The sequence below is a fragment of the Ptychodera flava genome, chromosome 6 (genome assembly GCF_041260155.1).
Source record: "Ptychodera flava strain L36383 chromosome 6, AS_Pfla_20210202, whole genome shotgun sequence".
Classification (NCBI taxonomy): domain Eukaryota; kingdom Metazoa; phylum Hemichordata; class Enteropneusta; family Ptychoderidae; genus Ptychodera; species Ptychodera flava.
The window spans coordinates 29,202,195-29,228,306 of record NC_091933.1 but is presented as its reverse complement, the minus strand read 5'-3'; the positions used below and the strand labels follow the sequence as shown (position 1 = coordinate 29,228,306).

General features: G+C 37.8%; 1 long non-coding RNA gene and 1 pseudogene across 1 annotated transcript; both read left to right on the top strand.

Moving 5' to 3' along the window:
* Window positions 1–297: 297 nt before the first annotated feature.
* On the top strand, window positions 298–4,894 carry LOC139135433 (uncharacterized). Its single transcript, XR_011552993.1, has 4 exons — window positions 298–431; window positions 1,419–1,491; window positions 1,936–2,442; window positions 4,254–4,894. It is a non-coding gene; the product is annotated as an uncharacterized lncRNA (long non-coding RNA).
* Window positions 4,895–9,555: 4,661 nt separating this feature from the next.
* Window positions 9,556–25,758, top strand: LOC139134428 (carboxypeptidase B-like; annotated as a pseudogene).
* The last annotated feature ends 354 nt before the right edge of the window (window positions 25,759–26,112 follow it).

Sequence of the window (26,112 nt, the reverse complement as noted above, 5' to 3'; positions counted from 1 at the left end):
CAATTTTACACAATGATTCACCAAGCCAATGTTTAAACTTCGGTATAGATATTATATCTCCGTGACACATGTAAGAATTATAGTACTTGTTGGTTAATCGTAATCTTAAAGGGACCGCTGGCTACTGGAATCCCCATCCCTTCACTTTAGTCAGTTGCGTATTAATACTGCTGTGCTGGGCGCGAAAATTCTGAATTCCACTGGCCTTCGCACCATAGCCGAGCATGCCTGAGGCGTTATTGACGATCGTATCAGCGCTTACGATTCCGTACTCCGGCACAAGTCGACAGTAATGGCTCCGTCAGCGATGAAGAATTACTTCGCAAGCAAGAACTGGTTATGTACCTCAACGATAGCTATTCGCCACCACATATACACGGGTCATGATGCAAGTTGCAACCGACGTCTTGGAATGCATGCCACAAATCAACGTAAGCTTGTTTTTGCATATTCCGTAGAAGATTGCAAAGTCATTGATTTAAACCGGGCTTGTTTTTTCCTCAAAGCATATCGGTTAGCGTTGAACCATTTTAAGTAACATACATGCGTTTGAGTATTGTTGGAAAAACTGAAAATTTCTTTGACATACCGCTACACCATCATGACCATGGACGGGTGCACCAGCGAAAATTGATAGCACTGCTCATCAATGATCATTGCCAAGGATGTAACAAATTAGCCTTCAATTTCATTTCATCTGGCTGAACTGATGTGTGTTTGTCCATTTTGTATGTTATCGTGTTTGTATGGCTTTTCACCACGGCGAATGAATGTGTTTCCCCGAAATCGTCCGTGCACGGTGAATAATCAAATGCGTTTCCACTGTGTCAGCTGGTCAGCGACGAGGAGCTTTTCTAAGAGTAGCCTGAGTACAGGTCTGTGTGTTCCCGGCGTTATATATACGGCCTCCACCACTAGCTAGCCGTGCAACGGTCTATGGAGATAACTGGGGTTGTTGCGGCGAGACTCAAAATGGCGATCCCCGTGGGTAAACAACTTGTCGAGTACGTTATGGTTCAGAAAACGAGCGGTTTGGATGTTAGAAGTTAATCGCATCTTTCCTTGGGTCGGTAAGGAGGTAAAGGTAGGCTGGGAAAGGATTTTGCCCCGATAGAGCTGAATTTTGGCCAAGCAGACCGCGTTTTCGTTGCGGTCCTCATCCGGACCGCAGAGACCCCAGTTATCTCCATAGACCGTTGCAGGGCTGTGGCGGAGGCCGTGTAACTGTAAGTTACACTGTACGCCAGGGTTATTCTGAGAGGTGGATCATGGTGTACGTCGTCCGTAGTCCGCTGTACATTTAATAACCCCTTGCCATTGTCCATCCTGAACGGAAAGATGGCAATCATTTAAAATTTGTCATCCATCAGTTCACAGGAAAATTGCATTTAATAACCCTTTGTCATTATTGTGTATAGGACGGAGACACCAACAAATAGCTGCAACAAGAGCTATCGCCACAGTAAAGAGATGCCCATTTTACCAGAAAATGTGAGTAAAACTGCACATTTGTTTCACGCTACCTTTCTGTGTGATTTTCAGGCAAACTGACTTGCCACAGCTTATTTGCAGATATCCTCATGCCATTCTTTCAATAACAAACATAGACTGTTTCATGGATGATATTTCTTGTTTATGTTGATAATAACCTCAAACTGGCAACTTAGATGATTTAATACAGACATATACCTCACAAATCCTTTGGCCAAAAAGATGTAATGGTTGAGTCTGTTATTCAAGGCAAATTTATATTTCCACAGCATGATTTGAACTTAGGTCCTTCAACATTGCTTACACGAATTTTGTGAGCCATGTTGTCACTCACGACAAGTAAATATTAAAGTGATTCATTTGCAGCAAATAACTTCCTGTACAAATGTGACTTTTGACTTCCACTTAACGGTAATAGATAATTATTTGTTTCTTTTTCAACAGATTGTCCAGGACATAATATACTAGATACAGAAAATGCCTTCAGCTCCACAAATTAACAATGGATTCTCTGAGTACAATGTGTAAGCAGAATGAAGACTGCCCTCAGATATGGAATTCAAAGAACGGATATATAAAGGTGATCAAGTATCGTTATGTGCAGTGATAATAATTAAATCAGGCATGAATGTTCCTCATATTTCCGCATATTACACTAACACTTTGGGTTTTGTTTAAATTTCAGCTGTTATTACAATGTACACATCTGTGACATATTATCTTTGTCGTGGTCACACAACAGACAGACATGTTTAAACTTTTTATTGTTATAATCAATCATAAAAGGGGAGCCACTTGCTTGCACCTAGTTTATGATATTGAATCTTAGTCTGTTGTATCAAAACATAATTTGCCATTTCCCTTATTTTTAAACAGGCATCAAACATTTTTGGTTCCCAAGAGTGTCTTTGGTGGAAAAACTGCAGTTGGAAAAATGGTAACAATTGTGATGTAAGTATTGCTTGTTGAAAAAATTGTTACTGTGATTCAGTACAAACTAGTCAAGGCACATAATGTGCCTTGACTAGTTTGCTCTGACATTAGCTGTAAGTTTTAGCAATTTTCAATCTTCATTGTTGTGTGTACAAACTGCAGTTTTGATAGCTATATAACAGTCTCTTGAATACCAGTGTTCTGCTTGACAATGTACTGTGTACATGCTTAACAACCATTGTTATTGTTGACAAATGAATTCTATTCCAGACTGAAATTAGATTTTTAACAATAACCATGCTATACACATATGAACTGGATTGATAATGTATGTTAGACATTCATCATGCCTTAAGAAGTAGAACAAGAAACTGCAGTATATACACACAACAAAACTACTTGGAAATTGCCAATGGCTACAGCTGATGGAGTTTTCATCATGCTGGATTTATAATTTCTGTCTGATTCAGTACAACAAAATCCGTGTAACCCTACACTGGAAATCTCTCACAGCCCTGTTACATTCTGAGGGCTGGTTCAGGGATGTGCACATACCTGTACCAGCTCTGAGAATTACAGAGACTACCAGCTATTAAAATAATATCCTCAGTATAGTATAGTCAGAAAAATAAGTAGCACAGCTGTATTTCACATCCATGTACCTAGTGTGTTACAGTCCTGTACAATAGTTTTGCAAATAGTACATGTAACATGGGTTTGAAAAAATGAGCTTGAAAATTTGCTTCGAAATCAACTGTAGAAGCAATACAGTTCTGTAATAGGGAAATTCCAACATAACTGGTACATGAATGTCTGCATAGGCACAATTGCATTGTGTGTTAACAATAAGGCTGGTACAGGGAGGTAAGCTTTTATATGACCAGGGTAAAAAGGGGCTGAAAATTTCAACAGGGCAAGCTGGTATGTGGATGTGTTCATCACTGTGCCTCAAATGCTGAAACAGGTCCTAGTACAGGGAGGTGAACAACTCTTCTGGTACATGCATATAGTGCTAGGCACGTCACATACCTACAGCACACATTCCTATATCAGGGATGTGTATAAAATTACCCCTGCTAGTGTTGTCAGTACATGGGTGGTACACAGAGTGCTCGTCAAAGCTGTGCTAGGATGTTGTACAAGGACATGGCCATGTCAAATCTGCATTTGTCAATTTGTTTCAAGATAATTAGATATTATTCCCTAATATTTTTCTTCGTTCAGCGAAGGAAAATACAAGTGACGTAATGACCGTGTCACCACGAGTCGAAGACAAGTGGTGACACGGTCATTACGTCATGAGTATTTTCACTATGATGGCTGTTGCATAGCCAGAGTGATAAAATGCCTTCTCAAAGTCTTTCCAACTTCTTTGCAAGTCTCAAAGCACATTGCACAGTGACTCTAATATATCTTGCCTTGTAATATATTCATTTTGATATCCTGGATTTGAAATTCATTATCATGACAGTCAAACCATAGTTTTACACATTTTTGCCAGTGCAGTGATTCAGCAAGGCCTATGACAATGACAATAACTTGTAAGAGCTATCTTTTTCATGCTAAGAGACTTTACCCTGAGTAGTCATATCAGATTATTGGTGCAACAAGAAAGACTTGATAATAGTGTACCTGCAGTCAAATATGTGTTTAAGAACATGACTCTAATTTAGAATGCTACCAATGAACATTCCAATATTGTACAAATTCCCTAAATATACCAGTAGATAGGCCTTGCCCTCATTGTACTAGTAGCTTGGCACTGAGTGTTTTACCATGATCTAATCTTGTGCCTCAAATTTTAAATGTTTACATCTTTTATATTCCAGGATACTGGAAAACTCTGAGGAAGAGATGCAAAGCAGCAGCCCTGTCTAGGTATGCTCGTCTATGAAGGAGCAAGCAGTTTGTGTTGTTTCTTGAAGGTGTACTATTCTGCAGCATGGAAAGAGACAATAATCGCAATCATACCAATCCATAATCCAATAACACTAGGCCAAAATTTGTAAGACAATAGTTGTAAACATAGACACAAAACAGCACAGAACAGACAGTAAATAGACGGTACACAAACAAAGTCAAATTCATGAAAGAAAGATATATAGACCTCTGGCCAAATGTTATGTTACAATGTTATGCTGGGTTTGCTCAGTTATCTAGGGTTTCAAAGTTTAATTACATCAGATGTCTGAAAGGAACTTGTCAATTTGAAGAGTACTTCTGGCTTGACAAAGCTGGGATGTGAACTAAATGTGCTGACAATTATGAGTGGTCTGTAATGCACAGGGGATTTCTGGTGAAACAGCTAGCAATTTTGCATCAGATGCATGAGGTAAACTTTATAACATCAAGGCGTTCATAAGAATATCATTTTCAGTGAGTATACCCTTGTAAGTATTAGATTTAATTATGTTGCAACAATTGCTGTTTCATTTCTTGTAAATTGCAATAAATGTTAATGTGAAATTAATTTTGATGATTGTTGTTTTTTTAATGTAGCTTGCATGCAGGATTTCTAACTATTTCAGCTGTTGTTTGTGTTTCAGATATTTTACAGTCCTGCTTTGTGTAGCTCCATCACATAGAGGACCCAATAGGCCATTCCATGGGATGATAATCCTCCTCTGTGTCTACAAAATTTGAAGACATCCAATTTGAATTTGAAGGATGGTCAGAAATAATTATCCCTCCCCTCCCACCCCCCCACCCCGGCAATATGGCTAATATTGAACTGGTTTGTCAGCAAGCCATACAAAAGCCCTAGAGTGGCATGTCTGCAAGCCAGCTTGTAATGGCTTGTTGGTAAACCAGAGGAATCCGTATAGTGGCTTGCTTGTAAACCAGAATTAGTCAGAAATTGGTTTGTTGGTAAGCCACATTGCAGTAATATTGGCTTATCTTCAAACCAGATGGAACCAGAATTGGCTTACTGTTGAGCCAGAGATGTGTGGTATTGGTTTACAAATAAGCCGCTGTTCAGCATTATCTGGTATATGGGCAAGCCACAGTATCTTAAACATGGCTTGCTAGCAAGCCTAGTTCATATAAGAGTGCATTGCCTGTAAACCATTGTCCAGTACTAATGGCTTACTGGCAAGCTGAAGTGATCTTTGCTTGGCGTGTATATATACCGTATCAAAAACAAAACTGGCATGCACAGAAACCAGACTTGGCATGCCAGAAAGCCAAATATAAGCCAAAATTCACAACTCGAAACAATCCGTTTACTGACAAACAAGCCGGTTTATTTTTGGCTTGAATTTAGCTGGCCGGCAAACCAGAAAAATTTGCAGTGTAGACGTACAACGGATATACTGATATAGAGAATCCGGTCCCACAACGTACCGCCCGCTACGACTAGGCCCACAACCAACTGTGATCACCATGTCTTACTTCTAGTATTACGTGGTAAGAAATATTAAAATGACAGGAAACAATAAACAAAACGAGCGGTTTTCCGCGGCATTTGGCAGGGAAATTGCACGGCTACACTGTGCATAGACGTATCGCGAGATCCTGTGCCCCGGTCCTGTGCACGGTCATGGCAGTGATCCAACCGCTAGCTGGTGTAGGCCTACCGGTGCTGGGCAAACTTTGTTGTTGTACCTCCTGATTGCCGGGTAGGTCTGAATCCTCTTTCAAGTGAGATACCCCCCACATAACAAGAAGACCTATGAAAGGTCCTTCGCTTGACTTGATACCTGTAGGCTGTACTCGGAATTCTCGTTTGCACCCCCAACGGGGGTAAACTTTGTAGTTGAGTTGGATTCTCCACAGCCGAGTGTAGCGCGTCATATACCCGGTTTGACCAAAGGGTCCTCAGGCTCCGATGATGATGATGTTGTTGTTTTTATTATTGTTGTTGTTGTTGTTGATAGTATTTGCAGAAAAGAACAAAGTATGCGCTGCGAAATTCAATACAGCCTAACTATACATGTGCGTTGCAAATTCAATACAGCCTAACTATACATGTGCGTTGTTGCCTAACTATACATGTGCGTTGCAAATTCAATACAGCCTAACATTACCCAAGGGTTGTCACTTCATTGCCACACACTTTTTTTCAATCGCCAAAAATGCACCTAGCAAGCATCGAAATCGGTAAAATTCGACGTAGGGTCAAAGCACATTAGTCCTTCTCAATCATACTCAGACATTTTACTTCTTGCCGATGAAAAGTCGACAAATCGGCAGGTTTTTCAATGCATCTAGTCGTCTCTTGATTCCAGATTTAAAAGGCCCGCGAAAGATCTAGTCACGTGGGCGCATTTCAAATCGAACCAATAGCAGAGCTGGATGGGCCCAGCGTGAAAACCCGGCAGTAACGTAAGTTTCTTATGTCTTTTGAAGACTATGGGTGACACTGTCTGCGTTCGTCTGCGTATGAAATTCTGGTAACTTTAACAGTTCCAGTTCACCCATAGCAAGAGAACGTTCTTTCCAAAGACGTGAGAAACTTACGTTACTGCCGGGTTTTCACGTCGGGCCCATTCGTTCAGTACGTGCTCTGCTATTGGTTCAATTGAAATGCGCCCACTTGACTAGATCTTTCGCGGGGCCTTTTAAATCTGGAATCAAGAGACGACTAGATGCATTGAAAAACCTGCCGATTTGTCGACTTTTCATCGGCAAGAAGTAAAAATGTCTGAGTATGATTGAGAAGGACTAATGTGCTTTGACCCTACGTCGAATTTTACCGATTTCGATGCTTGCTAGGTGCATTTTTGGCGATTGAAAAAAAGTGTGTGGCAATGAAGTGACAACCCTTGGGTAATGTTAGGCTGTATTGAATTTGCAACGCACATGTATAGTTAGGCAACAACGCACATGTATAGTTAGGCTGTATTGAATTTGCAACGCACATGTATAGTTAGGCACAACGCACATGTATAGTTAGGCTGTATTGAATTTGCAACGCACATGTAGGCTGTATTGAATTTGCAACGCACATGTATAGTTAGGCAACAACGCACATGTATAGTTGGCTGTATTGAATTTGCAACGCACATGTATAGTTAGGCAACAACGCACATGTATAGTTAGGCTGTATTGAATTTGCAAGGCACATGTAAGCTGTATTGAATTTGCAACGCATAGTTTAGTTAGGCTGCAACGCACATGTATAGTTAGGCTGTATTGAATTTCGCAGCGCATACTTTGTTCTTTTCTGCAAATACTATCAACCAACAAGAACAACAACAATAATAAAAACAACAACATCATCATCATCGGAGCCTGAGGACCCTTGGTTTGACACGGACGTTCATACAGACCACGGAACGGAACAGATGCAGAGATGCTTCTTGCTGCAGGCGGGCATTGCTCTGCGAGCTGTAGATTTCTGTAGTTTGGGTTGTTGTCTTTGTACTCCTGTCGGGCCTCTTGAAATGAAAGCTCTCGTCCTTGCTAGCGATGTCGAAAACTAGAGCCCGGTCGTTGATAGTCTGTTGGCGTATAGCTTACTTTGCGTACGTCTAGCTCTATGGCTCGAGCGATAACAGTAGCCGAGCCCCATTCAACCGATTCAAGAAAGTCATGAGCAAATGTGATCTCAATTCTAGCGTGCAATCATTGTTCAATATCAGCAGATATTTAACTTAGATTAATTGACCTTTTATTGCGTGTTACATTTGGATAGTTGATATGCTTGTGACAGATCAGCCGCCATTTTAACAAGCGGCAATATCGCAAACATTACAATCAACCCGTAACATGTGCGGCGTTCTTGGATTTGTTTACAACAGAGGGGGACCCCCTCAGGAGGATGCGCAGCGCGACGACCACTGCGCTTTAATCCCGTATAAGAATGCAAATTCCGCCACACAATATTTGGTTGACAGGAAATGTACCGTTAACAACCACTACTCAACATTTGCCAAGTTTACGCAAGCCACATCTGTTATTACTCGCAAACTTATGTATTACATTTATCTCCTGTAAAATTGGATATTCACAAAATATGCAAATTTTCAGACATCAATAAGTAGGCTGCACGTGCCCTTCCTGTGAACAACTCATTTCGCTGCCACTACTCAATATGTTGAGATTAGTGTTGTTGTCGATTTGCTTGGCAACCTGCCTGGAGGCCAAAAGCTATGAAGGGTGAGTTGAGATGGCCTAGGCTGTCACACTGTAGATTTAATTTGACACGAAGGTAACACATCTGGAAGAATGCTTGTTTGGAGCATTTCACTAGTATATCAACAATATGTCAGCGGTTGTAATGATTACCGCTAAATGTGCTTCAAGGAGGTAGGTTTAGAAAATTGGGGCATTCATATGTTGATAGATTTAATAATCAAATCGTACCATTTCTGGTAAAATTTTGGAAACACAATATCCTTTGCAATTTTAATTCTCATCTTCATCTTCTTATCAGTTCTCAGTTCTTTGGAACAATCGCATAAATGAGAAGAATAGAAACCCAAGTAGATACATGTCAGCAAAGTGTCTGATATGTTTACTTAAAAGGGAATGATTGACTTAATCCGAGAGAGAAACGTTAGTTAGCTAGCAAAATTAAACATTTGATTTTCTGAAAACAACATTACATAAGGATTTAAGTTGGAGATGTTTTGACAAACTAAAGAGCGTAGTGTTGGTGCAATCAATCTTCGCGAAAATCGTTGAGAAAAAATATTGAGAAAAAATACTGTCTTCGAATGAACTTGACTTAATCTTCAGAATTTAAATAAGATACGTTCTAATTTTTGTCACTTCCGTTCCAAGGATAAATTATGTGACTTGCAGTTAAATAGGTCGGTTTAAGTCTTAGAAAGCTGCATACTAATGTACTAGTTATTATTTGCACTTTGAAATACTACAAAAATTAATATGGGACACTTTTCACTCTTCGAATTTGTTAATGATGTCATTGCGCAAAAATCCAATATTCGAATCATCATGGTATAAATACATGACACTATATGCTGTTTTATGATGTGCATGTATATTGTTGCTTTGGCTGCTGAATAAATAACCCTGCATTTGCAAATTATATTTGCTGTGACCAACCCGTCTATCGTCAGTCTCAGGGCCATTGGTCAGAAATGTGTTCGTGTAAATCTCGGGAACAAACTTTACTAGTTTAATGATTATTTCGAATCTTCTTTTAGGTACCAAGTCCTGCGTATGGCGCCAGTCACTGAGAGGGACTTGAAAGCTCTTCAAACCTTGCAAGAAATGCCAGAAGTGAGTACATGTCACATTCAGAGAGCACAATTCGAAACGAATCGCCAGATTATTTGTTCGGAAAAGAATCGTACAACAATATTGTCAGCATCGTGTAATGCGTCTAATGGTTCCCTGCTCAAAGAGCGCCGATCTTTATAGTCATGCGAGAACTCATGATTTCGATGTACTTCTGGATTAGGGAATGAGCATTATTAACGGCAGGGGGCGACGGAAGACTCAGCGTTTTTTTTCGTGCCAGCCTTCCCTCCCCCACAACGTTTGCCAACATTTTCAGACCCCCCACCTCCTCTGTTGGCAAGAAGAAGTTTTGTGCCCCCACTTCCGCCAACATTAAAATGTAGAGCCGACCGGCATGTTTATGTGTGTATACATATGTATGTTTTATGCACCGATGTATGTATGTAAGCTTACCACATAGACACACGACGGAAGCTTATAAAACTAGACACGCATAGATGAAAATAGGCACTATATATATCTCATTTGAAACATAAATCTACTTATAAGAATACGTTCACTTAAAGCGCATTTGTGTACAAGAAATTTGATCACGAAATTTTACCTAAAAGTGTCATTTCACACATGTGGAAGTCTATGGTGCAAACTATAAACAATGTTTTTTCCATACAAAACTACATATATATATATATATATATATATATATATATATATATATATATATATATATATATATATATATATATATATATCTGTGCATTTATACATGTTTGACAATTGATATTAATGTACTTCATTAGCATATGGTGATTAAGAGGGCATTGGTGTACAAGATATTTAATTTTGAATTTCACCAAGAAGTGTCACTTCACTATACACGGTTGTTTATGGCGCAAACTATAAACCATTTTTTTCATAGAAAACTGGCAATATCTGTGCATGTATTCGACGATTGATATGAATGTACTTCACTAGCATATGGTAATTAGAAATGTATATGTGATCAAGATATTTAAATTTGGAATTTCACCCAAAAGTGTCATTTCACTCTACATAGTTTTTTGTCCATGGGAACAAACTACGATGTTTCCAATACAAATCTAGTTAGATCTTGGCTTTTATATAACTGATATGAATGTACTTCACTAAGACGGGCATTATATTCTAGAAATTTGATATTTTAATTTGACGTAACAGCATCATTTCACTTTACACTGTAGTCTATTGCACCATCACTTTGCTTCGCTACGTGCATGTTTGACAGCTGTCTTCAACTTAATCCTCCAGTATTTTGTTACAAAGACGAGATTGAAATTTCATAAAAGGCTATCCATAAACTCTGAAAAACATCAATTAAACTAGCTATATGCGTTAAAATTGATTTATTTGACTGGACGTCTTTTTCCCAGCCCATTCTCTAGCTTGTTAGTACCCCCATGATATAGTTCACTGTTGCTTTCATTTCTCGTTAGCACATTTTGACAGTCAGCATTGTAATATTCATAAGCTATTGAGACACAGTCATTTCATTGGATAACCTCAGAAAACTGGTTTATGAAAGAAATGTTCCCTGCCCTGTATGTTCAGAGTGATTACAGGTATGATTTACAATGAGTGAACAGTAGGAGGCCCCTTATAGAACTCTGGAATTTAAGTCCCCCTTTAACACCTTGTGTTTTCGTGTCTCCATCCCTCCCCATTTTCTCTTCCGCCCCCTGCCGTTAATAATGCTCGTTCCCCAACGATAATTTCTCTGAAAACAGTTTGTCTATATATACTGACTCATGCACCCACTGCTGGTTTAAATAGCGCCCGAGAATAAGGGACCTTGGTTTTCAATGCCTGTGACGCATCCTGAAAGTAGTTTGGTAAACTGAAAAAAATACGCAATATAATCATTAAAAATCTATAATTCCAGTTATATTCATCGGATCAACTTGATTTGTACAAATCCCTATCTTCATAGCCCGAGCTAAGTTGTAACCAACTGTCAACCAGCTGCTGTGAAGGAATGTTCGTGTTTAAACGGTTTGTAAACAAATTTTGTTCTCTTTCCATCGCTCCATCTGTCGTACTTTACAGACAGACACGATGCCTCCAGCACCACTGACATCGTCAGTTGTTCTAGAAACCAGTCAGCTGGTGCTTGAATGCCAAAGTAAACCAGTCAGCTGGTGTGTAAATGCCAAACGCCAACATACACCAAGACACTCACGATGTGCACCGGCTGATATTGCGCAGAGCCGGCTGTTTTCAGTGAGTCGGTATAGCATGGAAGTGCTGTATTGTACGCAATAAAATTATCGCCATAAGGGAAATCTAACGACTGCCTGTTTGTTTTGTAAAGACCAAACAAATATTTACCCTAGTCATTCTACACATTGGACGCGAGACACATACTCATTTTCTAGCCTTTGTTAAATGTAAATGCAATCTGGTAGTCCATCATGAATCCATCTGCCCATAATTGCATGGTGCGGGAGCAGTCAAGAAAACGACATAAAAAGAGCTGTTTTTTTGCATACAAATAAACCTCTCTAGATGCGTTGAACATAATTGGCATTTGCAGGCATGGTGAATGCTGCGGCCTCTAAGATTCACAATGCCCGACCTGCTGGTTTTCCCAATCCAAATCCCCCTCCAAAAAAAACTACCCGCTAACCCCTACAATTATCAGAGCTCCCAATATCCTCTATCTATCAGTTGAGTTTACCTCATCTTTTTGCAAACCACCAAAAACAAGCTTTTCCTAATTACCCTATGCTCGCTTGGTCCTCTACGCAATTAAGGCTGCATTCACAAACGCAGCTGGAGGGGGATTCCAAGAAAAGTTCTCAGATTTTTTCAAATACTCCCTAACAAACTCATATAGTGTTAAAGTCCCCATTTTGACTTGCTTTCATTTTTAAGTCACCCCCTTAAAAAGGAAGTCAAAATGTTGTCAATATACTGCTTCCAAAAAATATCAAATCATATTACATTGGTGTCTATTCGGCTAATTATTAACATTTTCCCCATGAAAAAAAGCTATATCTCTACATTTATATGTGTGTAATAATTCATGCAAATGTACTTTGCTTGAAGAGGCAGGTAAAAAGTGATATGTGGATGTTGATGGTTGTCGATGAGAAAACTGCGAACGCGTATTTTCCAATATAGAACTAGCAATATCTGTTCGTCTATAAATGTTTGATAATCTATGACAAAATTGAATATTTTTCCCAATATAATACTTGCTAAATTTGTGCATATATGGACCCTGAATAATTGACATTGTTGTACTTGATTAGAAGAAGGTGGTTATATTGTGTCTATGTGTGCAAGAAATTTTATTTTGGAATTTCGCCGAAAAATGTTGATCCACTATACATTGCAGTATATGAGGAAACTATGAATAATATTTTTAGAAGAAATACTAGCTAAATCTTTGTATTTTTAGACCTTTGATAATTGATATTTATGTAGTTGATTAGAATAAGGTGGTTAAAAGTGCATGTGTGTGCACGAAATTTGATTTTGGAATTTCACTGAAAATGCTGGTTCACTATAGGCATATATTGTAGTCAATGAGGAAACTACGAATAACACATAGGTTATCATCTCCAAAATGTATTCAAAGGTTGTTTGACCTGAAGCTTCCAGTTTTTATGGGTGACACTATGCACTATTCTGAAATAGTTTGTATTCTGTCAAAGTCTTCAAAAAATAAAAATGTACATACGGCGACATGAACTCTTGACAATGAGCTAGACCCAGTGTATTGTCAATTGGAGAATGGTATCAAATAAGTTATCTCCAGTAATGATATTGAACGATTAAGTTGAAACTTTTTGTCATTATTAAGGACAGTTTTGCACAACTGTGAGGTTGGGTAAGTAGAAATCATAACAACTTAAATCTTTTGCCTCAAGATAGCTACTTGGATCATCAATAAGTTGTTAAACCCTTAAACTTGCATCCGAAGGGCGCTCCGAAAATAGAAATGGCAGGAAATGAAAGTACCAGAAGGTATTTGAAAAAGAAGTTGAAATTCAGTAAATCTTCAAGTCACCCCTTTACAATGTCAATTCATTTTCAGAATTTTCAGCATGTTGTATTTTTTCAAATCTCCCGCCCCCTCCAGAGGTGTTTGTGAATGAAGCCTAAATCGATGAAAACCATCCCGCCTCAGGAATACCCCCCCCCGCCTTCTCTCCGCACAATGATACAATATAAAATAATGCCAGCATTCCCCGTCAAGAAACTGCTTGCTACGCTTTACTACCTTTTTATTCAATACCCCTAATCGTAGAACTACTGCTTGACCTCTAATCCTTCCGCATGTCGACAGTTATCAAGCAATAATATTTATGACGCACTAACACCCCTTGTTATCACAGCTTGACTTCTGGGAGTTCCCAAGAGATTTGATGGTGCCCCAAGTCAGTTGGAATCTGTCAAAGAATACCTTGATATCAGCAACATCGAATTCGATGTTTGGATTCCTGATGCATAGTCAAAGATAGATGCCCAATTCACAGGTCAAGGCAGTACAGATAGTTTTAACTATGATGTTTATCACCCTCTAAATGAGGTAAGAAACTGCATGATTGTATGTATGTATGTATGTATGTATGTATATGTATGTATGTATGTATGTATGTATGTATGTACTATACTTGTATAAGATAAAGTGTTTATCGTCGTCAGGTTCGACTTGTTTTCTATGGAAATATCTGTGGTATATATTTTTCTTGACATACGATATACTCAACAATGCACTTACGAGGTGTTCATTTGCTTATCGTTTGGTACTTGCCCATGTACTGCTCTTGTGAATGCATACTTAATTTATATTTCCAATTGATACTTGAACGGGTCGAGACGACTTCCTAGGCACAAAAGAATGTGAAATTAAAATTAACTAAAGTACTTGTTGATTTCAGATCTACGATTGGATTGATTCCATGGTTGCTGACTACCCAAATCTCGCTTCCAAATCCAGTATCGGTACATCGCATGAAGGTAGAGACCTGACCGTACTGAAGGTAAAGAGAACATAAATAGCGTACTTGTGTTGCATTTCTTTCAGTTCATGCGTTTAATGAGCATAAAATCTATATCTGTCCATCTCGTTTTGTCTTTAGTTTTTACTTCGTCCCCATTTCTATCTGTTTTCAGCGTTATATATATATATATATATTATATATATATATATATATATATATATATATATATATATATATTGTACACTCTGTGCCCAAGTTCAGAGGTTGCCATAAAGCCATTATGGTGATAACCGGGAGGGCACATTGTATACATTTTGTGTATATATATTGTATATATTTTGTATATATATATTATATATATATAATCTATATAATAACACGAAATAACTTCAAGTACAAAGTAATGGTATCTGTTACTTGTGTTTCATGCATCAGACAGATGAAACATGATGCATGAAACTTAGTAACAGATACCATTACTTTGAACCTGAAGTATTTTTGTGGTATTATTTATGACGCTTTGCTGTAGCATCGAACACTGTAATTTCCCACGAGGACATCTGCATACGTCGATATATATATATATATATATATATATATATATATATATATATATATATATATATATATATATATATATATATATATATATATAATATATATATATATATATATATATATAAGGGGACAGACGACATGGAAAAATACCAGAAAATGAACTTTTTTACTCTTTCAAGATGTAGCAATATTGTTACAGTACTTATTAATCTTTGTAGAAGTCTTACTAGGGCAAGATAATACTTTTTTTCATTTCTTTTAGAACCTGCAACATTCCCACTAATTACATTGCCATAGACGACGTGGAATCTACATTTTACCAGTTATCCATAATAATAATAGAGGTATAACAGATACAAGCAATGTTGACAGACCAAATTCTAAGTATTTCCACATGCTCCCAGGCAAAAACAAAAATTAAGTAAAACTTTGCATGACAAAAATTCCCTAAAGTTGCAAACGGGGGTACATCTTTGACGTAATTTCAAAAAACAAATCCAAATTGACTACTGTAGAAGCGACGACATTGCCATATCTTTACACGTCGTTTGATATACGTACAATAGATTGGTGCTGTCACTGGTGCACCGAAGAGAATTGTCTGGTTCAACTCGTTGATCCACGCTCGCGAATGGGTTTCTGGTGCTGCGTGTATGTACATGGCAAATCGGGTACGGAAATATCTTCTTCCCTTCATTTCAGAACACCGATCGCTTATACTTCAAACAACAACGATGATTGATTTGATTTGTTTTATTTCACCAGGGAAAGGTTACAAGACACATCATACAGTGAAAGAATAGAAATGAATAATGGTAATAGCAAGTTACAACAGTGTTTGTCATCAAAATGTTTTAACATCCCTGGTGAGGACCATGGAAATAGTTCTTACAAACTAGTCAAGTCCATGGCCCAAATATACTAATAATGAGGAATAATACAACATGACTTTAAAGTGACGAAGCATTTAGGATAAATGAATGAAACAAGCACACAACAGAAATACATCGAGTGGCAGGGAGAAAAAAAATTGCATGGAAATAAAAGTCAAGGTAAAGGGAGTACAGAGTCGAAAATAAGTGAGACTATGTATTGTCAATTCATGTCTAGTAGATATTTCTTGAGTTGCGTCTTGAAGGAATGCCGATTTGTTAAGTTTTTGATGGTATGTGGAAGGGAATTCCAATGTTTTACTGCAGCATACTTGATATTATGTTGACTAATGGTAAGCTTCACTTTGGGTATAGGGAGATTTTCCTTAATCTTAGAGCGGGTATGATAGCTATGGGGTACCTGATCTTCAATATAATTATTTAAAGTACGAGCAAAACGGTTATTTTTAAGATCATAGAAAAAAAATGCACATTTGATATTTACATAGTTTGAGAACATTTAGGATGTTGAATTGCTTGCTTGAAGAGAGGGATGAGGGAGCATTATAAGTTGAAAAAGAAATAAGTCGGACAATTTTCTTTTGTAGACGAAGAAGGGGTTCAAGAATAGTGTAATAGGTGCTGCCCCAAATTTCAATGCAATAGCTCAAATGAGGGAGAATTAAAGTATTGTAGAGCAAAAGAAGAACACATTTTGGCACATAGTGTCGTAGCCGCGAGATTATGCCAACCAATGGGCTAATCTTTTTGCATACTTTATCTATGTGCGATTTCCAAGTCAAAGAAGGGTCAATAGCAACCCCAAGATAAATAGCAGAAGACACTGCCTCTATAGGTGTGCTACCGACACCCAATCGGCCATCAACAGTAACAGATCTTTGGGGAGTTTTAATTATCATATAATTAGTTTTCTCTACGCTAATTGTAAGTTTGTTAGCATTACACCAATGACATACTTTTTCAAAGTCGTCATGTAAGTTATCAAGGTTTATATTATTAGTGTTAACGGATTTGAAAAGGTTCGTATCGTCTGCAAAGAGGCGGAAATCAAATACATCAGTAGAATTGGTAATGTCGTTGATATAGAGAAGGAAAAGGATGGGTCCGAGTATGGATCCCTGAGGAACACCACATAAAACTCGTCTTGGATTTGATGAGGTGCCATCGATGCTGACTGCTTGTTGACGGTTATTGAGGTAGCTTTTGAACCACTGCAGGGGTAGTCCTCGAACACCATAATGCGACAATTTTTGTAACATAATACCATGGTCTATTGTATCGAACGCTTTTTTAAGATCTATAAAAATACCAAAGGTGATGAGACCCTGATCCATGTTATCGGTGATATCTGACACCAGATCAGCGAGAGCAAGTTTAGTATTGTAGTGTTTACGAAAGCCATACTGTGTGTTATAAGTATCTCGAATTTGTCAAGGAAAGTCAATAACTGGTCCTTGACGACAGATTCTATCACTTTGCTGAGAACTGGCAAAATTGAAATCGGTCTATAATTATTAACATCAAGGGGTGAACCTTTTTTGTAGATTGGGGTGATTTTAGCCATCTTAAATGCAACCTTTTGTGAGAGAGCAGTTGACAATATGGGCCAATGGGCTGGATATAAGGGATGCGGCATCCTTTATTAGCTTAGGGTGTATGTGATCATGTCCCATAGCTTTGCAGGGATCGATATTTTGGATGTGTTTAAGAATGTCATTTTCAACAACAGGACGGAAGAAAAAGGAGTGAGGATAATTTGCTCTGAGATAGTGGTGGAAATTACCGGCCGAAGGAATATTTGCCACAAGACTAGGACCAATTTCAGTGAAAAACTGGTTAAATTTCTCTGCTATGTTGGCTTTACCTGTCAGGAGCGTGTCATCGTCACCCTTTAAATGTTTAGGGGAGGAAAGTTTATTACTATTCTTGTTAAGAATTTCATTAATAGTCTTCCATGTTTTGTTCGTGTTACTGGAATCAATAAGAAATTTGGTACAGTAATAACGCTTTTTTGCTATCTTTAGTAACTTTGTAAGCATGTTGCGATAAACTCTGTAGTTATTGTTGATGTCAACATTCTTAGGTGATCTTTTCAATTTAGTGAATAGCTTGTGCTTTGTCTTTATTGAAATAGACAAACCCTTTGTCAACCAAGGTTTAGACATTGGTTTATGCTTGATTTTGTACTGACGGACAGGGGCATGGTTTGACGAAATGCTGCAAAAGAGATCGCAAAATGCCTTATAGGCATCATTGGGATCGGCACACTCATAAACTGGTTCCCAACTAGTACTATTCAAATCGGAGAGAAAAGCTTCCCGATCATAGTGAGAAAAGTCAGATTTGAAGAAAGAGGCATCATTAGAAAAGCTATGCTTGAAATTTTCAATAGCTGCAAAGATTGGAAAATGGTCACTGATGTCAGTGTGAATACAGCCACAGTCAATAAAATTGTCTGTTATGTTAGTTATCACATGATCAATTACGGTCGCTGAATTCGTAGAATCTCTAGTTGGATGGTCAATTGTCTGAACAAAGTTGTATGTGTTTAACATAGAGTTGTAGTCAGCAACAGGGCTAGTATTCATACTGACGTCAATGTTGATGTCTCCTAGAATAACGCAACTTTTGTTTTTTGAAGACAAATATGCAAGACATTTGTCGAAACTATCGAGAAATTCCTGTAGAGGAGTGTTCGGTTTTCTATACACAACACCAACAACCATCTGTTTACCATTGGTGAATGTTTCTATGAACAGCGACTCACAATTAGCAATTTCTAAGTTGTTAATGTGTGAAAAGGACAAAGACTTGTGAATGTATAATGCAACTCCCCCACCTTGTGAATATTCACGATTACAAGTGATAAGTTGGTAGGGTTGAATGTTGAAAAGTGAACAATCGGAGTCCTTACGTAACCATGTTTCAGACAAAGCAACAACGGAGAAAGTATGATTCAAAATGCTCAGGAACGAAACGAGATCATCATAGTGTTTTCCCAATGATCGTACATTTACATGAAGAGCTGAGAAAGATTGATATGGAATAGTATTTACTGTCGAGAAAACATTGTTTCTATATTTACCTTGGTTAAAGTCATCGACAGATATTGAAGTGCAACTGGATTTAACAACAGAGTCCTGTGTAGTCGAGTCCATAAATGAAAAAAAGCGAGCGTTCTCAAGTCAAGCGGCTAATAGCTTGCAACGACGATATGATGATCGCATCTGAGGTGTCATCCTTTCGCGTGTATATCTTCCCATTATTAGTCCAAATATACCTCCACTTTAGGTGTTTACGTCTGTCGTTAACTTGATGGAAGAGTCGCTTCACCGATGGACTTAGATTTTCGTTAATAAAGATGCTATTCGTTGCGTTGTCGTCAAGATGTAGGTGGGTTGGTGTTTTGCCTTGAAGGTTTCTTCTTGAGTAATACAACGTATTTCTAACTGAACGTCTTACAAATTTGATAGGCGGGGAAGCTGTCGTTCACGTTGTCAATATCGGATGACGTTACGTCGACTCCAATGGCAGCTGCGATCTTGATTACAATATTGTCTGTGTCTTCGTTGTTATGCTGAGGAATACCATGTATTTCTAAGTTATTTCTCCGGCTGTACTGCTGAAGTTCGTTTAATTCGTCCTTGGTATTGCCCAGATCTCTATGTGCTGCTGTCAATTGATCACGAAGAGCCGCGTTCTCTTCCTTTGTCTTTGCAATCTCGGTTTTCAGTTCTTTCATTTCTTCTTTCATTTGTTCAAAAAACGTATTCATGAAGTCAACTGACTTCTGTAGCTCGGTTAGGCGTTCTTCCACACAGGGGATCTTGTCGATTTTTTCCCTGAAGGCTGTCAGCGCTTTCATAATATCGGCAAGCTGACCTTGTAGGTCTTTGTCTTCTCCATGAATGGGTGTAGCAGGATTGGGATTTAAAGTTCCCGCGTCAGCCATCTTGCTGCGCTTGGAATCTGGGCTGGCTTCACTACACGAACTTACATTGCGGTTTTTCTGCTTACTGCCTTTCCTTTTCGTCATGTGGGACTCTTGTAGAGGTTAGTAGGGTTCAACGAGGCATACAAGTAAGTGAGCCAGGTTAGGTTAAGATTACGATGATGACGATGATGTCGACGATAACGATTATGATGATGATTAATAATGATGATAATGGTTGTGGTGGTGGTGGTGGTGACCATCATTATCATCACCATCATCATCATTATCACCATAACCACTACCACAACCATCATCATCATCATCATCATCATCATCATCAATATCATCATCATCATCTTTCTTCTGATTTAATATTGTGTCTTGGGATGCAATCACAAGAATCTACAATAAGAGAAAGAATACAGTTAGTGAAACAATCACTACCAATGAATAATCGAGTAAACATAGACAAACATTTGCATCGTACTTTGACTCCTTCACTTTTTTGTGAATTTTCGAACTTCCCAAAGTCTCATTTGGTCGGGCCAAAAAATATATCGTGCTGTTCCGTTAACCTGACCTCCATTTTTTTATCCGCCGGCGCCAGACTTTTTAGAGATACCTAAACGCGGAAGTAAAAGAGAAAAAAAATCCCCATAAAATCACCTCGCGTTTGATTTTTGCTTGAACAAGGATATCGTTTATGTTTTTATTCTTTTATATACTATGACACGTTTTTCTGGAAAAATTTGGCCAGTGTTTGATTGCGTAAACCACTGCAAAATGCATATTCAAAAATAAAATTGTTTTGGAAAAAATCTTTTTGCCTATCCACCTACCATATTAATAAAAAGCATGTTATCGGAACAGCATAATTAATTTTTTTGGCCTAAGAATAATCTCTTGAAATAATGTTGATGAAAAATGAGACAAAAAGAGAAAGTTGTAACAAAAAATTTTTGACGAAAAAAAAAACGAAAAAGATTGTCACTCCCGGCCAATAAACCTTTCACAAGTTTCATTGTCTACGGCATTTGACTGAACGGCCAACGATAAAATGTTGTTTTTTGTACAGTTAATGTCAGAATTCTCCACTGAGGAAGATGTTCAATCTCTTTTGAACACTTTTGACTTCTACTACCTGCCGGTCACCAGCCCAGATGGATACGTTGCCACCTGGGAAGGCGTGAGTGTATTCTTATTACGATTGTATTACCCGAGGATACGTATATTCTTTTACACCGTTAGAAAGCATACAAAAGCCAGAAAACTACCTTTTAACCATTACAAATTTTCATCCATAGTCTTGTTAAAAAAATGGAATTGAAACCATTTGTATTGACTCCGTCGGTTGAGGCTATAATAATCCGGTGTGTTGCCGATAAACTTGAATGCAACTTTGTAAGGCCAAATATGAAAGAAAATATTTGTTTCAGGTAACCCGACCTACGCTAGAAAAACCCTCGGACCCTTGACATTTTTTCACATTTTCAAAAGATATTGAGTAAATTATCTAAATTTTATTATATTTTATTGGTCTCTGTAACAATTTTCGGGCCCGATGAATGGAAAAAAAGAACGTGAACCCATGTCGATTTCAATGCTCTTTTCACCACTGCTTTCGCACTTTTTAGACTGAGGTGGTTGTAAAGCAAGAGATAAAGTTGAAGGGATCATCATGCCATAGAGTATAAAGGTGTCCGATAAATCCAATGGCCATATTCGTTACACGACTCGTCGTGTACCCATCGACTAGGCGCTATTACTAGGTTAGACTTCAAGTCTGTGATAGCTATACATGTACACGAAACGAAGCTGCTGTGACAATATTTTTCAGGATCGCATGTGGCGCAAGACAAAGTCTCCCAACTCGGGATCAATTTGTGTCGGAACTGACGCTAACAGGAACTTTGACTTCGAGTGGGGCAGTAAGTATGAGCTCGATGATTCAGTGAGGGTCTCTGTAAACTATTGGACTTCAACGACTGAGAAAGACGCCAGTCCCATGATATAAGGCTGCGTTCACCAAAAAACAGTTAGGGGGAAGGTTGGGTTGGAGGAATTCGGGGGAATCTAAAATTTTTAGGGGATAGCAGAGGGGGATTTGAATACTTTTCTGTGTGTAAAGGGGACCTGAAAAATATTTTGATTTTTTTGAGATTCCCACTTTTGATGGGGAATTCATTGAAAATTTAATAACATGTTAATGTCATCCAATTATTCTTTCTATTGTTTGTTAATTAAAAAAGATCTAGAACCATTTTGTCGCATTTCGTTACTTTTGTCTCAAAAAATTTAAAAATTTATGAATATTTGTTAAAAAATAAGTAGGCCAACTGTCGGGGTAAAACCTGCTACTTTTGATATTTTTTCAATACTTCTATGCAATATACCAAATATAGTTTCTCGCTGTCTCCCGACAGCATGCGAAAACACACAATATTCAGTTTGTCGACAAAAGCCTGCATATGGTGATATTTGAATTAGAGTCCAAAGTGAAAGTCATTTGTCATTGATACAAATACGGGATACATATTCACAGGCTGACTTGGCAAGTGAATACTGAACAGTTCGACACGACGTAGGGAGTAGAGCAAGAATGCAGTTATATAAAGTGAACAAAATTATTGCCAAATTAACTTTCCTGCTACTGCCTACAGGTGGTGTCATTTTCACTGTATACCGGCAGTGACAGAGATAGCTCTGAGTATGGAGTTGCTGAAGAAGTGTTAGGGTCACGTGATGCTCATGACAGTGAAACATACTTGTACACGAGATCAGGCCAGAAAGCAACACATGGAAGACCAGGAGACTTGAAAGTTATCAGGAGTTTTGAATTCCGGTATATTAGAATTACTAAATATAACAGAAAAAATGGGGTCACGATTCTTGATTTTCTTAATATAACACAAAACAGACGATTGGAATTAATTTTGTTGAATTTGATCTTTATATTTTCCAATTCTATCTCAAGTGTTAGGTGCGCTTTAGCTGAATCTTGCAATATTATAAAGTACTCCTAAAACAAATATATTGCTAAAAATAGAAAAGCAGATGAGCTTACATTATTAATTTAACAAACATCACTTCATCCAATTATCCAAAATTAGTTTAAATCGTGTTAAAAGTAAAAGATTGTATAGTAAAGGCGTTAATTTAAATGAAAAAATGTGTGACTAAAAGGAATTATTTTAATTTTATCAAATTTACCATTCTTACACCAAATATTTCAGAGATTAAAACGTATATTTGATGGAATATTTAACCTTCACCTATTGTCAAGTTTGTAAAACTTACAAGTAGCATCTAATGTAGCAAGGAATTCACAATTCACATACTCTCTAATGATCGTCATTTTGTGTGTTCTTCAGCAGGAGCCATTCGCATGGCCAGATCGAGGTGGATTATATAAGTCAAGTCGGCTTTTAGTGATTAATAAAAAATTCACTGATGTGTTTAAAAATGAATCAATTTAAGATAAGAACTAAGTCTTGCCTTAGGAATATGGCTCAACATTAATAAAAAATTCACTGATGTGTTTAAAAATGAATCAATTTAAGATAAGAACTAAGTCTTGCCTTAGGAATATGGCTCAACAAACTGCTAAGAAGTAGTGTTGAACATTTGCGAGTAGAACTGCACAATACATGTTTATTTTTTCTTTGTTGCCACCCGTAAGGAAATATGAGGCTGTATGGGAGTTTTGGGGGACTTGAACATTTTTGATCATATAGATGGGGAGATTTGAACATTTTTTGAGATGATCGAGGGGGATCTGAAAAAATTAAGATTTCAATCATGATTCCTCCACCCCAACCGTTATTTGTGAACGCAGCCTAGTAAAATGTAACTGTAAACACTATCGGCATAGGTGGTTCTTTGCGGCATGGAAACATTTAACTGACAGTACGAGACGGTAACTGTGCGAAACTTTCGTTTCTTTGTGGCAAGGACTTTGTCGATACTGTCGTGTGGATACTGTAAGAGAGCATTCTAAATTATCACACGAAATTGACGAATAAAATTATCACAGAGAATTGCTTTTTGAATGGAGCTTTTTCTCGAAAGGAATTTTAAGGTAGGCCTAACTGATATGTGTGTATGTTCCCCTCCACCCCCTACTGTAGTAGAGAGAGGATCCAGCCGTTTTACTTGTTCTTCAACATATTGGGGATCTTCAGCTCTCTCGAACCAGAAACGAAAGCCGTGGCTGACTTTGTACGTAGTAAAGTCTTCGATATATTTCTCGACTACCACTCCTAGTCGGAGCTGATGCTGTCGCCATGGGGATACACTAGCAACCTTCCCGATGACTACGATGCTATGGTAAGATACCCTATTTGTCTTGGCGTATTAGCGATTACTTTTCGTTTCAGTGTACAACGATTCAAGATATTCGTATTCCCATGCACTTTCTACCGGTCGTTGTGACTATAAAGGACACACATGTAAATTTTGATGATTGGGTCATTTCAAACTCACTCTTTTGTATACGTTATTTCCAATAAAAAGAATGAAGTCACGTCTTCAGTACACAAAGAACTTAAATAAGATCATAGGCATTACAAAGATGGTGGATTTTTTGCACCTTATCAAGATTATGACGGCATCACTTTTTATTTCCAAGGATGCTGCTATGAAAGTGACGATAGATGCTATTTCCAAAGTTCACGGAAAGTCATACAGACATGGACCTAGCGGCCCACCTCTGTGTAAGTCTAACCTAAGTCATTTCCTAAGTCATTTCTTCAAACGCCATCTTGCAAATACATGAATTTAAAGCTTCCTAGGGGCAGTAATATATATATATATATATATATATATATATATATATATATATATATATATATATATATATATATATATATATATATATATATATATATGTCAAGCAAATACAAAGATATCATTTGTTCTCTTAGATGGTGTCAGATGAATGATGAACATATGACCGCAGCAGGATTAGTTTATAATAATTATCATTTAGCAAAGAATGAACAACATCAAAAGCTCCGTAAGTCTTCAACAGTTATTTACCAAGGCGACTGTTTCAGGGATTTGCAAATAATACAGTTAACTGCCTTGGCTCCCCAAGCAGAACTGATCAGGTACCACCATACCTTAAGTTATTGGGAATTTGATGTTATGTATGATGTCTTTAGGTGTTGCATTGAATTTTTTAAAAAGTAGAGGATATATTGACATAGCTTTGTGAAACTGTCTGATGATTTTATGTTGTTCTTCTCCTTGAGACAGTATCTTGTTGTACAGGCTTGCAATTTTCGGAAGAAAGTCTTCTATAGGAAGTGTTGCACGAGCAATGCGGAGATATTCTGACAATACAGTGCCATACAAGATGTATGAAGGGATGTTTATTTCACGATCTGGCATTCTCACTGTGAAAAACTTGAAATCGTCGCGCTTGTCAAAGAGTTTATAGACGAATATTCCATCCACTATGGATATTTTCAATTCAAGAAATGTAGCATGTTACTCATTATGCTCACATTTCAACTTTTATATATGGTATTTTTCTCTTTTCTTAGATACAACCAGCGGTACAACTGTAGACTGGGGTTACGGAGACGGGGGGATCGTCCACTCCTACACATTTGAACTGCGTGACACAGGAGAATACGGCTTCGTTCTTCCCGAGGATCAAATCATTCCAACGGGCGAAGAGAACTATGCAGGATTTGTTGCTCTGTGTCTTCACGTCGCAAGAAAGTAGGCAGAAGTTCTAATAGACTCCATGGTGTAATCAAAAATTTCTTCAATAGACAGAAACAAACAGAAACGAACAATAAAATTTTCCAGGTTTAGAAAATTTAATCCCTTTGTTGTGTCTGTCTATCTGTTTGTCTGTCTGTCTCTTTGCACGATAACTCAAGAACGCCTAAACGGATTCAAGTCAGATTTGGTAGACAGGTAATATATGCTAATGACAAGAACTGATTAAATTTTTGGTAATGTGGTTTGCATATTAATGAAGTTATGAAACATCATTTGTTTTCATATAAAGGTTTCGTACGGACACAGTAATGACAGTGTCGACATATACACATGTATAAAACCAGACGTGGACTAAATGTGCTCACGTGTTTTACAACAGGTTCATTAATAGTAGTACGCTTCACAGAACAATCAGATATATGTTATATCA